Source organism: Sciurus vulgaris (genome assembly GCF_902686455.1).
Source record: "Sciurus vulgaris genome assembly, chromosome: 1".
Classification (NCBI taxonomy): domain Eukaryota; kingdom Metazoa; phylum Chordata; class Mammalia; order Rodentia; family Sciuridae; genus Sciurus; species Sciurus vulgaris.
In genome coordinates, this window is record NC_136461.1 from 58,969,289 (window position 1) to 58,981,651 (window position 12,363).

The 12,363-nt window shown below is 39.8% G+C and overlaps 1 long non-coding RNA gene across 1 annotated transcript in view; it reads left to right on the forward strand.

The window, feature by feature from the left end:
- Positions 1 to 12,363, forward strand: part of LOC306655427 — a 70,221-nt gene that overhangs the window by 9,410 nt on the left and 48,448 nt on the right. The gene's annotated exons all lie outside the window — the stretch shown is intronic.

A 12,363-nucleotide genomic window follows, 5' to 3' on the forward strand; every position in this document is an offset into this window, starting at 1 on the left:
CAGCAGGAAAGTTTTGCCTGCCACCCTAAGGATCTGAGTCCTGACTGAAGGTTGTAGGTACACAGACTCATGAATAAGAAGAGTGATGTGGGATGCTACCCAAGATCAGACTTCTCATTAGATACATACCACCTTTCTGGGGTTAGGCTAGAAGCAGAGAAGTCAATTAGGAGGACACTGCAAACAGCCAGCCAGGACTGCATAAGGGATGACTAAGTGGAGACCGTGGTAGTGGACAGTGAGAAAATGATTTATGAGCACTGCAGAACTTGGAGAGGCACTGGAGGTTGGGGACCAAAAAGGAGTAAGTTCAGCGTCTTTTCAAGGTACTGGATTTATAAAACAGGTCACAAAAGAGTGAATGGGACAAACAACCAAGGGAGGGGAGGAGTTCAGAGATTAAAGACGGTGGGTTCTGTTTGGAACATGGTTTACTAGTCATGGGCTGATTTTCTGAGTAAAAACCCATGCACTTGGTCGCATGATGTCTCCACTAAGTAAAAGTTGGAACCACACAAATGTTACTGCAAATCCAGTGTGAATGAAATCACTGATGGACAGAACAAAGTCAAGATCCCATTGAGGGCTGAGCACAGAACCCTGAGGTGTGTGGGTTGATTGGGGGAGAAGGAGAGGAGTGATGGGAGGAAATCAGCCCGTGACCAGTGCTACATCCCAGAAACAAGGAAGATGCAACCTCTCCTGACATCACCTCACTAGTTCCTGCTCATTCATTTTTCAAAGTTAACTCAAGCACTTTCTTCTCTGGGAAGCCTATTTCCCTTTGCTGTCAACTGCTATTTATGTAAAACTTGCACTTTATATAGAATGGCCCTTCATATCTATCTTGACTGTGAGCGTATTGAGAGTCCCATACCAGATTGTTGATCAGAGGGCTTGGTCTATAGAGGATGCTTGATAAATGTCTGCCGAGCTAAACACTTGTGGGGGTGGTGTACAGTTTGGATCACTTGGGTACCTTTAGAGAGACACCATAAAATTCTGTTCCAACTGTAGATGCTCCTAGAGTACAGTTGCTTTCAGTGCTCCAAGTAACCCAGATTGTCTCTATTCCTGGAAGGCTCATCTCCTATCCGTTACCTTGTGAAGTCCTCATCTTCTTTCAGGGCCCAATCACACCTTCCACAAGGCTTTTTCTATTGCCAGCCCAGAGATCAAAGCAGCACCAAGGCCCACAGTCCTAAAGTTAATCATCCTGCTATACAAATTCTGTCTTCTTGCTCTGGCCACACGTTACTACGGTGGGTTCATGTCTGTGTCTCACATTAGGATGATAGACCGTGAGCTTACTGAGTGGAAGGCCAATGGCCTGAAGGTCCATGGCTCCAGCAGCTGTCACAGCAAATGGTGTGCTTCGGAAAATGACCCAGGAGCTGGATGGCGGCTCCTTTCTTGGGTCATCAAGTGGGCCACCACTAGAGGGCACCGACAGCTCAATCAGACTGAAAGTGCTTTTGTTGTTCCTACAGGGACACAGGGTGGAGGGTTGCTTGTGGTGGAACCAGACTCTGACCTGGACTTCTCCATTTTTCCCAGGCAGCAGAGGAGAGGGTGGATGCCTATATTTCTGGCTCAGTTTCTCCACTCTGAATGCCTTATTAGATTTCAAAGAACTCTTTTCTTCCATTCTCTCTCTCTCTCTCTCTCTCTCTCAATGATATTAGTATTTTTAAAAAATTAAATCATCATTTATTTAGCTATAATTAACCTTATTTTTAACTCTGCAACCAAAGCATATTAAGAAATAAAAATAAAGACACAATTTTCAATGTGTTCTTAATCTCTTTCCCATATACGACTATTTTTTAAAAAATTTGTTCTAATTAGTTATACATGATAGTAGAATGCATTTTGATACATCATGCATAGGTGGAGTATAACTTCTCATTCTTCTGGTAGTACATGATATAGAGTTACACCTGTCCCATAGTCATATATGCACATGGGGTAATAATGTCTGATTCAGTCTATCATCCCTGCCCCCATACTCCTCCCCTCCCTTCACTCCCCTCTGTCTAATCCAAAGTACCTCTATTCTTCCCTAGTTCCCCCACCTTATTGTAAATTAGCATCCACACATCAGAGAAAATGTTCGGCCTTTGGTTCTTTGGGATTGGCTTATCTTGCTTAGCATGATATTCTTTAGTTCCATCCATTTACCTGCAAATGACATAAGTTCATTCTTCTTTAAGGCTAAGTAATATTCCATTATATATGTGTCACATTTTCTTTATCCAGTCATTTGTTGAGGGTCACAACAGATTAATAGATAAAGGTTGGTTCCATAGTTTAGCTATTATGAATTGAATTGCTATAGACATTGACGAGGCTGCATCACTGTAGTATGCTGATTTTAAGTCCTTTGGGCATAAACCGAGGAGTGGGATAACTGCGTCAAATGGTGGTTCCATTCCAAGTTTTCTTAGGACTCTCCATAATGCTTTCCAGAGTCTTTGCATCAATTTGCAATCCCACCAGCAATCCCACCAGTGTACTTTTTCCCCCCTACATCCTCACCAACATTTATTGTTGCTTGTACTCTTGATAGTTGCCATTCTGACTGGAGTGAGAGAGAATCTCAGTGTAGATTTTTAAAAATTATTTAAATTTTTTTATGTTAATAGACCTTTATTTTGTTCATTTATTTGTATGTAATTCTGAGAATTGAACCCAGTGCCTCACACATGCCAGGCAAGTGCTCTACTTGAGCCACAACCCCAGCCCCTCAGTGTAGTTTTGATTTGCATTTCTCTAATTGCTAGAGATGTTGAACATTGTTTCATATATTTGTTGATCAATTGTATTTCTTCTTCTGCGAAGGGTCTGTTCAGTTCCTTAGCCCATTTATTGATTGGGTTTTTTTTCAGTGTTAAGTTTTTTGAGTTCTTCATATGTCCTGGAGATTAATGCTCTGAGGTGCATGTAGTAAAGAGTTTCTCCCATTCTGTAGGCTCTCTCTTTACGTTATTGATTGTTTCTTTTGCTGTGAAGAAGCTTTTTAGTTTGATTCCATCCCATTTATTGATTCTGGATTCATTGATTCTTGAGCTTTAGGAGTTTTGTTAAGGAAGTCAATGCCCAAGCTGACACCTCCATGGCCTCTTACAACTTATTTTCATCTCATCAGAGATGTGTTTAAGCAATAACTCTATTCCAAGTGTGTAGAGGAGGCCCTTTGCAATTTCCCCAACTCACCTTTGCAGACACAGGGTCTGTTGGCCACCCTGTGTTCTCCCGTTGCATCCTCACATGTCCGTTGCAACCCCGCTTCCCCTGTGACACCCGCCCTACATTCACACTTTGGATCTCCTTCTCCAAGTTCCAATCATGTATTTGAATCCTCTACCTCATCATTTGAAATTGTTTCCTCGTTGTGTTCCCTCTGAGACTGAACACTCCTGTATGACAGGATTTAAATTCCATTGTTCCAGTATTGACACCGTGTATAAAGCAAGCACATATTTAGTAAATACTTAATGAGTTCATGACTGAATTTTTTAGTCTCTCATTCAACATATACTGATTGCCAAATATCTACCTGTGGGTTTCAGGTAGTCTAGTTTTTTGTAGCTAAGTTCTGTTGGAGGTGGGCACAAGGTAATGAACAAGTAGAGTTGAGAATTCCAAAAAGGCAACATTAGTGAAGCCTATCTCAGGTGATAAGACCACAGCCATCCAGGTTGTGTTCTGAATAATAGCTCTTATCTCCAAGGAATCAGGACTGTCCAAATGAAGCAGACTCCTGAGGAGGGTCTCAAGAACTATGAAGACCTCAAGAACATGATGGATTCAAATGGAAATCAAAATGGAAGCCCTACCGTACAAAATAATCACAAGTAGAAACTCATGTGTGAATTCCCATCATCAGAAGAGAGAATAAATCTCAAAGTCCAGAGCTTTTGAGTCATATCTGCCCTGTAGTCATACCAGAAGGCAAAAATACCAGTTAATTAGGCCCAAAGGATTTGGGCAATGTAGAGGGAAGCAAAAATGAGGAGATCCTGAGGTCACACTAGGGTTTTCATTGTGAATGCAAATCGGATATCTAACAAGCTGGGGGCACAGACTAAATGCAACAATCTCACCTCACCTCCCTTCTGACCTGGTCCTGAAACTTCTTAATCTTAGAAGTCACATGATTTGAAATGAGCTCCCTATGTGGAGACATTAATTTCTAAGGTGTTATTTTAGCTTATCAAAAATTAAAGCATGCTCTCCTTGTCCATATTCCATTTAAAACATTTATCTGTCATATTAAGATACTTTTATCAAGGTCACTGGCTTGCTTGTCACAAGTTTGTTAAAGTTAGTCACTCAGAGAATTATAAACATCTTTAGCCTCAAATGTGGTTGCATGGAGGGAAGGGGAGGGGAAAAAAGAGAAAATGGCAGCTAATTTTTCAAAAGTCTTTGCCATATTAGGTGCTTTGGGTTGTTGTCTACTGTTCTTCCCCATGAACTTGAGATATATTTATTGATCTGAGTGGTCATGGCTCCATGTTGTGGGAGTTGGTTGGTGTTTTTCTTGACTGTATTCTCATACTGGATTTCCTGCAAATGATGATGGTATTTTCTTGAAGAACTCTTAATAATTTATCTTTTATCTTGCAAACAGTGTCCATAACTGGTGGTGTTTCCATCTTTACAATGATTGCCTAAAATATATGTGTCAAAATTTTGTCTCATTTCTAGTAGACTCATTTTCAAACTGAGTAAAAACAATGACCATTACTGAGCACCCAGGTACCTAAGTGCTTAGCATCCATTTAATCCTCACTACTTACAGCAACTTATGAATTAAATTCTATTTTTATTTCCATCTTACAGGTAAAAGAACTGACAAATTAACAACTTTGTCTCAGGTATGTCTCAGGTATGACATACATACCACAAACAATGAAATGAGTAATTTCAATTACTTATTTTTATAATATCAACAAAAATAATTTTCTTAGCCTATTTTGCATAGTGGTAGACAATTTAATTTTTCAGTCACTATTGGGACTTGCTGTATTATGGAATCATGCTGAGGTCGCGGAACTGGTTCTGGGTATTAGTACATCACCTGAGATGCTGTTGTTAGTCATTGATCCACTGGGTATCATTGAAGGTTTCACTGTTCCAGACTGTGATCTTTGCTCCCTGGCTCCTTTGATTCTCTGTCTCACACTTGAGGCATGGAGTCTTTGACAATGGTTGGGACTCTGGTGCCCACAGTACCATTCTCCTCTCCTTGTACACCAAAGAGGCCTTTCCACGACCACATGCCATCTCCTTGGAATGCTATTTTTGCTGGTGATCAATGCATGGTTCTCTGACTTTCACCTTCTTTTTGGTCCAGAAGACACAGTTTCCTTATTCCTGAGTTTCTCCAAGTTACTCTGTTTGCACCAGCCTCAGGATAATAGCAGCACAGTATCTTCAAGTTCTCATTTCATATGATTCCCAAAGATCCTTTACTTCAAGTGTCTTCTGTTTTTCCACTCAGCAAAAATCCCAGAAACAAGGGAATTCTAAAGGTCCTGCTTTGAGGTAGAAAAATACAAGAAGAATAAAGTTAAGCTAATAATCCATAAATTATTTTATCACTTGCCTTATTTCTTACAGGTTTACCAAATGGGTGTTCTGCCTGGATATGGGTCCACTGATGGAGTGTGATGAGTTTTGATGATGTGTCTTTTTCTTGCAAATCTATTTTATAGAATCCATTGCCAGGAATAATTGTATTTTTTCTAAAGTCTGTTTTCTCTTTGTATCCTTTTTTAAATTATTTATTTTAAATAGCTTATGGATACTGTGAGTCATATAACAGACTTCAGTTCTCTTTCTGCCAGTCATTTAGAGACATTTTGATCAGATATGTGTCTGTGTATTCTGATATTCCTTAGACATATTTTTCTAGACTAAATTTCGTGAAATATGAATTCATTCCTAACATACTGTACATTGCCAGGCTCAGTGACACACGCCTGTAACCCAAGCAGCTCGGGAACCTGAGGCATTAGGATCATGAGTCCAAAAGCAGCCTCAGCAAAAGCAAGGCTCTGAGCAACTCAGTGAGACCCTGTCTTTAAATAAAATACAAAATAGGGCTGGGGATGTGGCTCAGTGGCAAGTGCCCCTGAGTTCAATCCCCAGTACCTGCCCCCACCAAAAAAAAAAAAAAAAAAAAAAAATACTGTACATTATGTCAGGACCTAGGAAAAGAGATACTTAATAAAAGTGGTCTCTGACGGATGTCGGGGTCCTCTCTGCCATATTCCACGTGGAGGAGGAAAGGGTTGACTGCTGGAGTAGGATGTTGGCGGTTTTTCTATCTATTACTCAAAAAACTTATCTATTCAATAAACACAGGAGAGCCAATATTCTTTTTTTTTAATTTAATTTTATTTTTTTTTATTGTAAACACATGGGATACATGTTGTTTCTCTGTACATGGAGTAAAGGCGTACCATTTGTGTAATCATAAATTTACATAGGGTAATGATTCATTCTGTTATTTTTTTCCCTTCCCCCCACCCCTCCCACTCCTCTTTTCCCTCTATATAGTCCTTCCTTCCTCCATTCTTGCCCCAATATTCTTTTAATGAGAGGGGGTGTGGCAGGTCTGGACCATACCAACTCTGGCCTCTTTTCAATCAGGAGTCCACCAACTCTCTTATTTATAGACAGCCAGGGAAAAGGGGCAAGGATAGGGAGGATCTTCTTCTTTGATAGACAGAATAGGGTGGAGTTAGGGGGAGCCATTCTCTTAGGGGGAAAATTCCAGAAGGAGACAGGGAACCACTCCCACACAGCGCCAGATACTTCCCAGCAGTTCCTAGAAGCCAGGCCTCTGCGTCCCATGGCTCAACCTAGTCTGATTCTGCTAAAGAAGGACAGCTTCCCACAACTGGACTATCTCTTTTGAATTTTAATTTTTTTTTTTTTTATTTTGAGAATCTAGAGTTTTATGTTTTATAAAGAAATGTTACAACTATTAATAGCACTTTTAAAGACCTGATGTTGTAAGTACAAATGGCAACAAAAACAGCAAAACCTATAATGCTTCATCTTTTAAATATTCTTTTCCCTCCATGAAACTGGGGGGGGGGGGGGGCGGGAAGAGTATTGCAGTTCATCCCAGGGAGGCAAGGAAGGGGCTGAACCCCGGGAGGCACAGGGCAGTATGGATCTGCTCATTCTCACACCTCAGTTCCCAGGCAGCCGCTCAGACCAGAGCTCCCGACCCTGAGTACAGGAAAGAATTGAATTTGCTTCCACTTAAGTTCTAGGAGGTTACCATGCTCCCTGTGGATATTCAATAAATACTGGCTGAATCGAATGTTGCTCTGTGTTATCTTCCTTTCTCTCTTTTTCCTCCCTCACTCCTCTGGTTGGTACCATGGGTCCTTCAAAATTATACTTTTATTTCCCCACAGTTTTCCCTTTACTGTGTGCACCCCAGTTTTCAATGTTAACCTCTCTGTGTTCAAATATTCCCTCTTCATGTTTATTTTTGCTGCTTCTGGGTTTTATCTCACAGTTTCTCTGAACCTACCCTTTTTGGTTTCCTTTTTCTGAGACTCTCTCTCTGTGTTCATCTATTTTTCCTTTTCCTCTCGTCTATATCTCTCTCTCTCTCTCTCTCTCTCACACACACACACACACACACACACTATGCTTGTGCTTATTTCCTTCCAGAGTTACCATAAAAAAAGCATTGCATTTTTCCAAGAAACTGGACACATTTAAAGACTTTAATATGTGCTCGGAAATAATTTATCTTACATTTTTTCCTTTGAAACAAAGCTTTCCATGCCCAAATGTTGAAAATCAGGAAAAGTGGATTCGTCTCTATCCGCCTTAATACATCTCAGAAACCAAGCAGTGTAGGGATTGGGTTTGCTCTCCTCTGGATGTCTGTGTGCCCTCTGCCCAGACAGGATTGCATTCCTCTGCTCATTCAGACACAAACACAGCGACATTTCACCAGGCCACTATTAGCCTAGAGGGAATACTCAGCTTCTCCCTAAGTTTTAAAACTAAGTCTAGTTTTTTTTGGTGCAAAAGATTGGCACAGATATGCAGTTGCATAAACTCCTTGCAGCCAGAGGCTGACTTTTTGCTCTCTGTGCCTCAGCTTTTGAAGACTGAAGGGTGCAGCTGTCCACCTCAGTCACTCTCTGGTGAACATCTGAAGAGTGTGATGGTCCCCTTTTCCCTGGGTTTAACAGGTTACTGTGCTTCCTTAAGCATTAAAATGAATTCATTATTGTGTGTGAAAATGTAAAAACAGATTGGTACCAAGAGGGTTCGTGGAGAACTGAACTGTCATATGAACATGGTCTGGGGGGACTGTAACCACAGCCTCTATTCTTGCATTTCTGAGGACCACTTCATGCAGAACAGCTCTTTTAATCCTCATCACAACAGTGAAAGTTAGCCTCAATTTCCTCATTTTGCAGATGAGGAAACTGAGGCTCAGAGAAGTTAAATGACAAAGGGCACACAAAATAGCAGAGTCAAAACTCGTGAAGTGTGAGTTCATTTCTGTTCTTAAGAACAATTTTCATGCTTAGAAAAAATTATTCAAGGTTATTTTGGTATGAAATTTGTATTCATTCAAAGCCTGTTTTTCTTAAGTTTGTATATTTGTTAATACATTCATAGATTAGCAAATTTCATAATTACTTTGAAGGAGTAATTCCTTCAATTTAATTAAATCTCAGTTAAGTTCCTTAATATTTAATGACATTTACTAATGTGATATATTTTTATTTCCTTTTTAAGTATATCAATCATATTACTTAAAGACCTTTCAAGAACTTGTCATTCTCACAAATCTGATAAATTAAATAATTAAGTGAATTGAAACTTGAGTTCTCTTCAATGTTCTAAGATTTTAATCTGAAATCATAGGTCCAAAGCAAATTACTTAACTATAAGTTTTAGCTTGGGATTATAAGGTTGATTTGTTATTCTAATAGTTTAAATATTCTCAAATATTTTAAATAATTAAACATTTAAACAAGCACAGATTTCAAAATATAAACATTTTAGAGCTGCAATTTTGACATTTTGATTCTCAATATGTAATATTAAATTTTGCTTCCATTTTAAAATAAGAAAACAAATTATCCCAATAATTTCCCCTTCCTAAGTAACGCTGGGACCCTTATGTGCAATACTATTGAGATACAGTGAGTCTTATTTATTTAAGCACACTTTGAATCATGCAGAATGATAATTTTCTGGTGTATAGAACCTGTGAAATTGTCTCCACCACTCGTGATACAATGAGCTGTGACTCCCGTGAATGTTACTTTATATTGCAAAAGAAATTTTACAGATGCATCAAGGCTCCTAATGAATTTATTTTGAGTTAATCAAAGGGGGAAATTCCTGAGTGTCCCTGACTTTATCAGGGAAGCCTTTAAAGAGACAAGCAGTAGCAGCAATAGCAGCAGCTGGCTTGGGACTTCTTCTGCTGGCATGGGGACCGTGACCTCAAACCTCACGTGAGATCACAGCCCTTTGATTCAGGCCTCATGAGACCCTGAGACCATGAGCAGTGGAACTAACTAGCCCATCTTAGACTCTCCTATAGAAATTGACCTCATAAAATTGTTACTTTAAATTGGTACACTTGTGATGAATTATTAGAAATCAATAGGGAACTAATACACTGTCCAACTGGGGTGGTTTCATCACTCATGAGCTTTAAATTCAAATGATATGCTTCTAATTCTTTTGTCTACTTATAAAGATCTGAAACCCCACCCATGTTGCTATATCCATTATATAATTTTGATTCACTTTCTGGTAGAGCTTTTTCAATGTCTTTTGCCTGTAAGGACTCCACTGAGATTGTAAATTCTTGCAAAAAGGAACTTGAGGGTGCTCCTTGACACTGATCATAGTCTTCCTGTATTAGGGGACCAACTCCTCCAGTTGTTCAAATCATGTCCCCCAGAACTCTGCATGTGTTTCATCACTTTGCTAACTACTTCCAGGTCATTTTTCTGGAAATATCCAAGTCCAAATCTGGGTTTTCTACTTCTTTTAGTGACAGAGATAATAAGATTTTCTTGAAAATCTTGATTGCTGAAATGACAATACAGTGCTACTGTCTCCCTTCCTTCTCAGAGGATCCCCAAGTTCCCCTGACTTGTGCTTCTGAGTTCCCTATGGCTGTGGTTACTCTGAAACAACAGGATTTACATTCTATCATCACCACATGGCCTATCAAAAATACAGATGGTTTTAAGTTCACCTGTGTATTTATTCATTAAGCTTTTCTTTTAACAATACAATGATAATTAATCCATACATGTACATAACATTCTAAGAGAGATACAAAGGATAATATATTCCAGAAAAGTTTATGATCAAGTTAGAAATAAGATATAAATAAAAAGATTAAGAATTTGGCATACAAGCTGGGCATGGTGGCTAAGGCAGGAGGATTGCAAGTTTAAAACCAGCCTTAGCAACTTAGTAAGACCCCAAGCAACTTAGTGAGACTCTGTCTCAAGATAAAAAATAAAGAGTGCTGGGATGTGGCTCAGTATTTAAGTGCCCCTGGGTTCAATCCCCACCCCCTCCCCCCAAAAAAAAGAGAGAGAGAGAACATGGCATATGAAATTGTAGGTGTTAAAGGATATATATGTGAAGTAAATGACTTGTACAAATAACAGGTGAAAGTAGGGATGAGGGTTAAGTTGAAAAAAACCTCATGGAACAAATAGTATTGAAGCTCTTTCATTCATCTGGCAAGTGTAAATTTAGAAACTTTTATGTGTTAGGCACGTTTTAGGCTCTAAGGGTACAAATATAAGACACGGTCACCCCCTTCCTCAAACTCACATTATAGTTGAAGAAATAAAAACATAAAAAAGAATGAGCATATGCATACACACCAAGACAAATGGTATTATGCATTGTGTACAACAACCAACTGGAGAGTGTGCTGGCAATATATATCATATTTTGTGGACCATTTCCAAGTTTCCCAGAACAGCCCTAAGCCCTTTACACTAATTGACCTCATATAATCTTCATAACAACTTCATAGGATCAGGGATTGCTAAGGGCTATATGTTTGTGTCTCCCCACAAATTCATATATTGAAACTCTAATCCCCAAGATGATAGTATCTGGAGAGGGGCTTTGGGAGATAATTAGGTTGTGAGAGTGGAACCCATTTAAGAAGAGACAAGAGAACTGGGAGTGTGGCAGAGTGTTCATCTAGCATGCTCAAGGACCTGGGATGGACCAAGTGCCACAGGAGAAGAAGAAGGAGTAGAAGAAGAAGAAGGAGAGAAAAGAGCTTTCTTCCCTTTTTTGCTCTCTCCATTACTTAAGAAACAGGGAGAAGTTTGCCATTTTCAAACCAGGAAGAGAGCCTTCACCAGACACTAAGGGTGCCGGTCCCCTGATGCTTGGACTTCCTACTCTCCAGAACTGTGAGAAACTAATTTACTTTGTTTAAGATCTAGCCCATCATACCTGCTTTTAGCAGCCCGAGCTTCCTGAGACAGGCGTATAATGACAAGGGAGAGTTATTCTCAAAGAGGAGAATGAAGTCATTCTACCTCAGTTCATGGTCTCCCTCCACACCATACTATTCCACACAAAGCTATTCTCATGTTTCTTGAAAATGTTTGCAGTAGCCTTTTAACTGATCTCTCTGATTCTTCTATTTTCTTACACTGAGTGCTTGATATTTTTCCACACTTTTTTTTGTGGTGCTAGGATCGAACCCAGGGTCTGTGCATGCAAGGCAAGCATGCTACCAACTGAGCTATATCCCCAAACACGTGATATTTTCAAAATAAGAATCAAATAACGTCTGTGCTCTTGTCAAACTTTCCAACAGTTTCCCATGTCGCTTGCATTAAATTCCCAGGTTCTTACTTAACACAGCTGACAAGGTCCTGTGTGAATTTTCCCTCAGCTCTTCTGTGACTTCATTCCTCACCACTCTGTCCTGGACCCATCACTCTTCTGCCACCCTTCCCCCTCTGTTCTGTTTCTCAAATGCACTAAGTATGCTCCCTTGCCCAGCCCCTTGCTTGCAACATGATCTCCCAGATGTCCATCAGGTGCACTTCCTCATCCATTTAGGCCTCGCCTCTGTTCAAATGTCATCAGAAGAGCCTTCATTGACTAATCTGTCAAAGATACAGTCCTTCCTCTGGTCCACCCAACAGTGATCTCTGCATCCTTACTACTATAGTTTCCATCTTGACATTTAGATTCCTTTGTCTCCCTTACCTGAAGCAAAAGCCTCATGAGGACAAGAACTTTGTGCCAATCTCTATCCCCAGTCCCCAGCACAGAGTCTGATGATGACTAAGG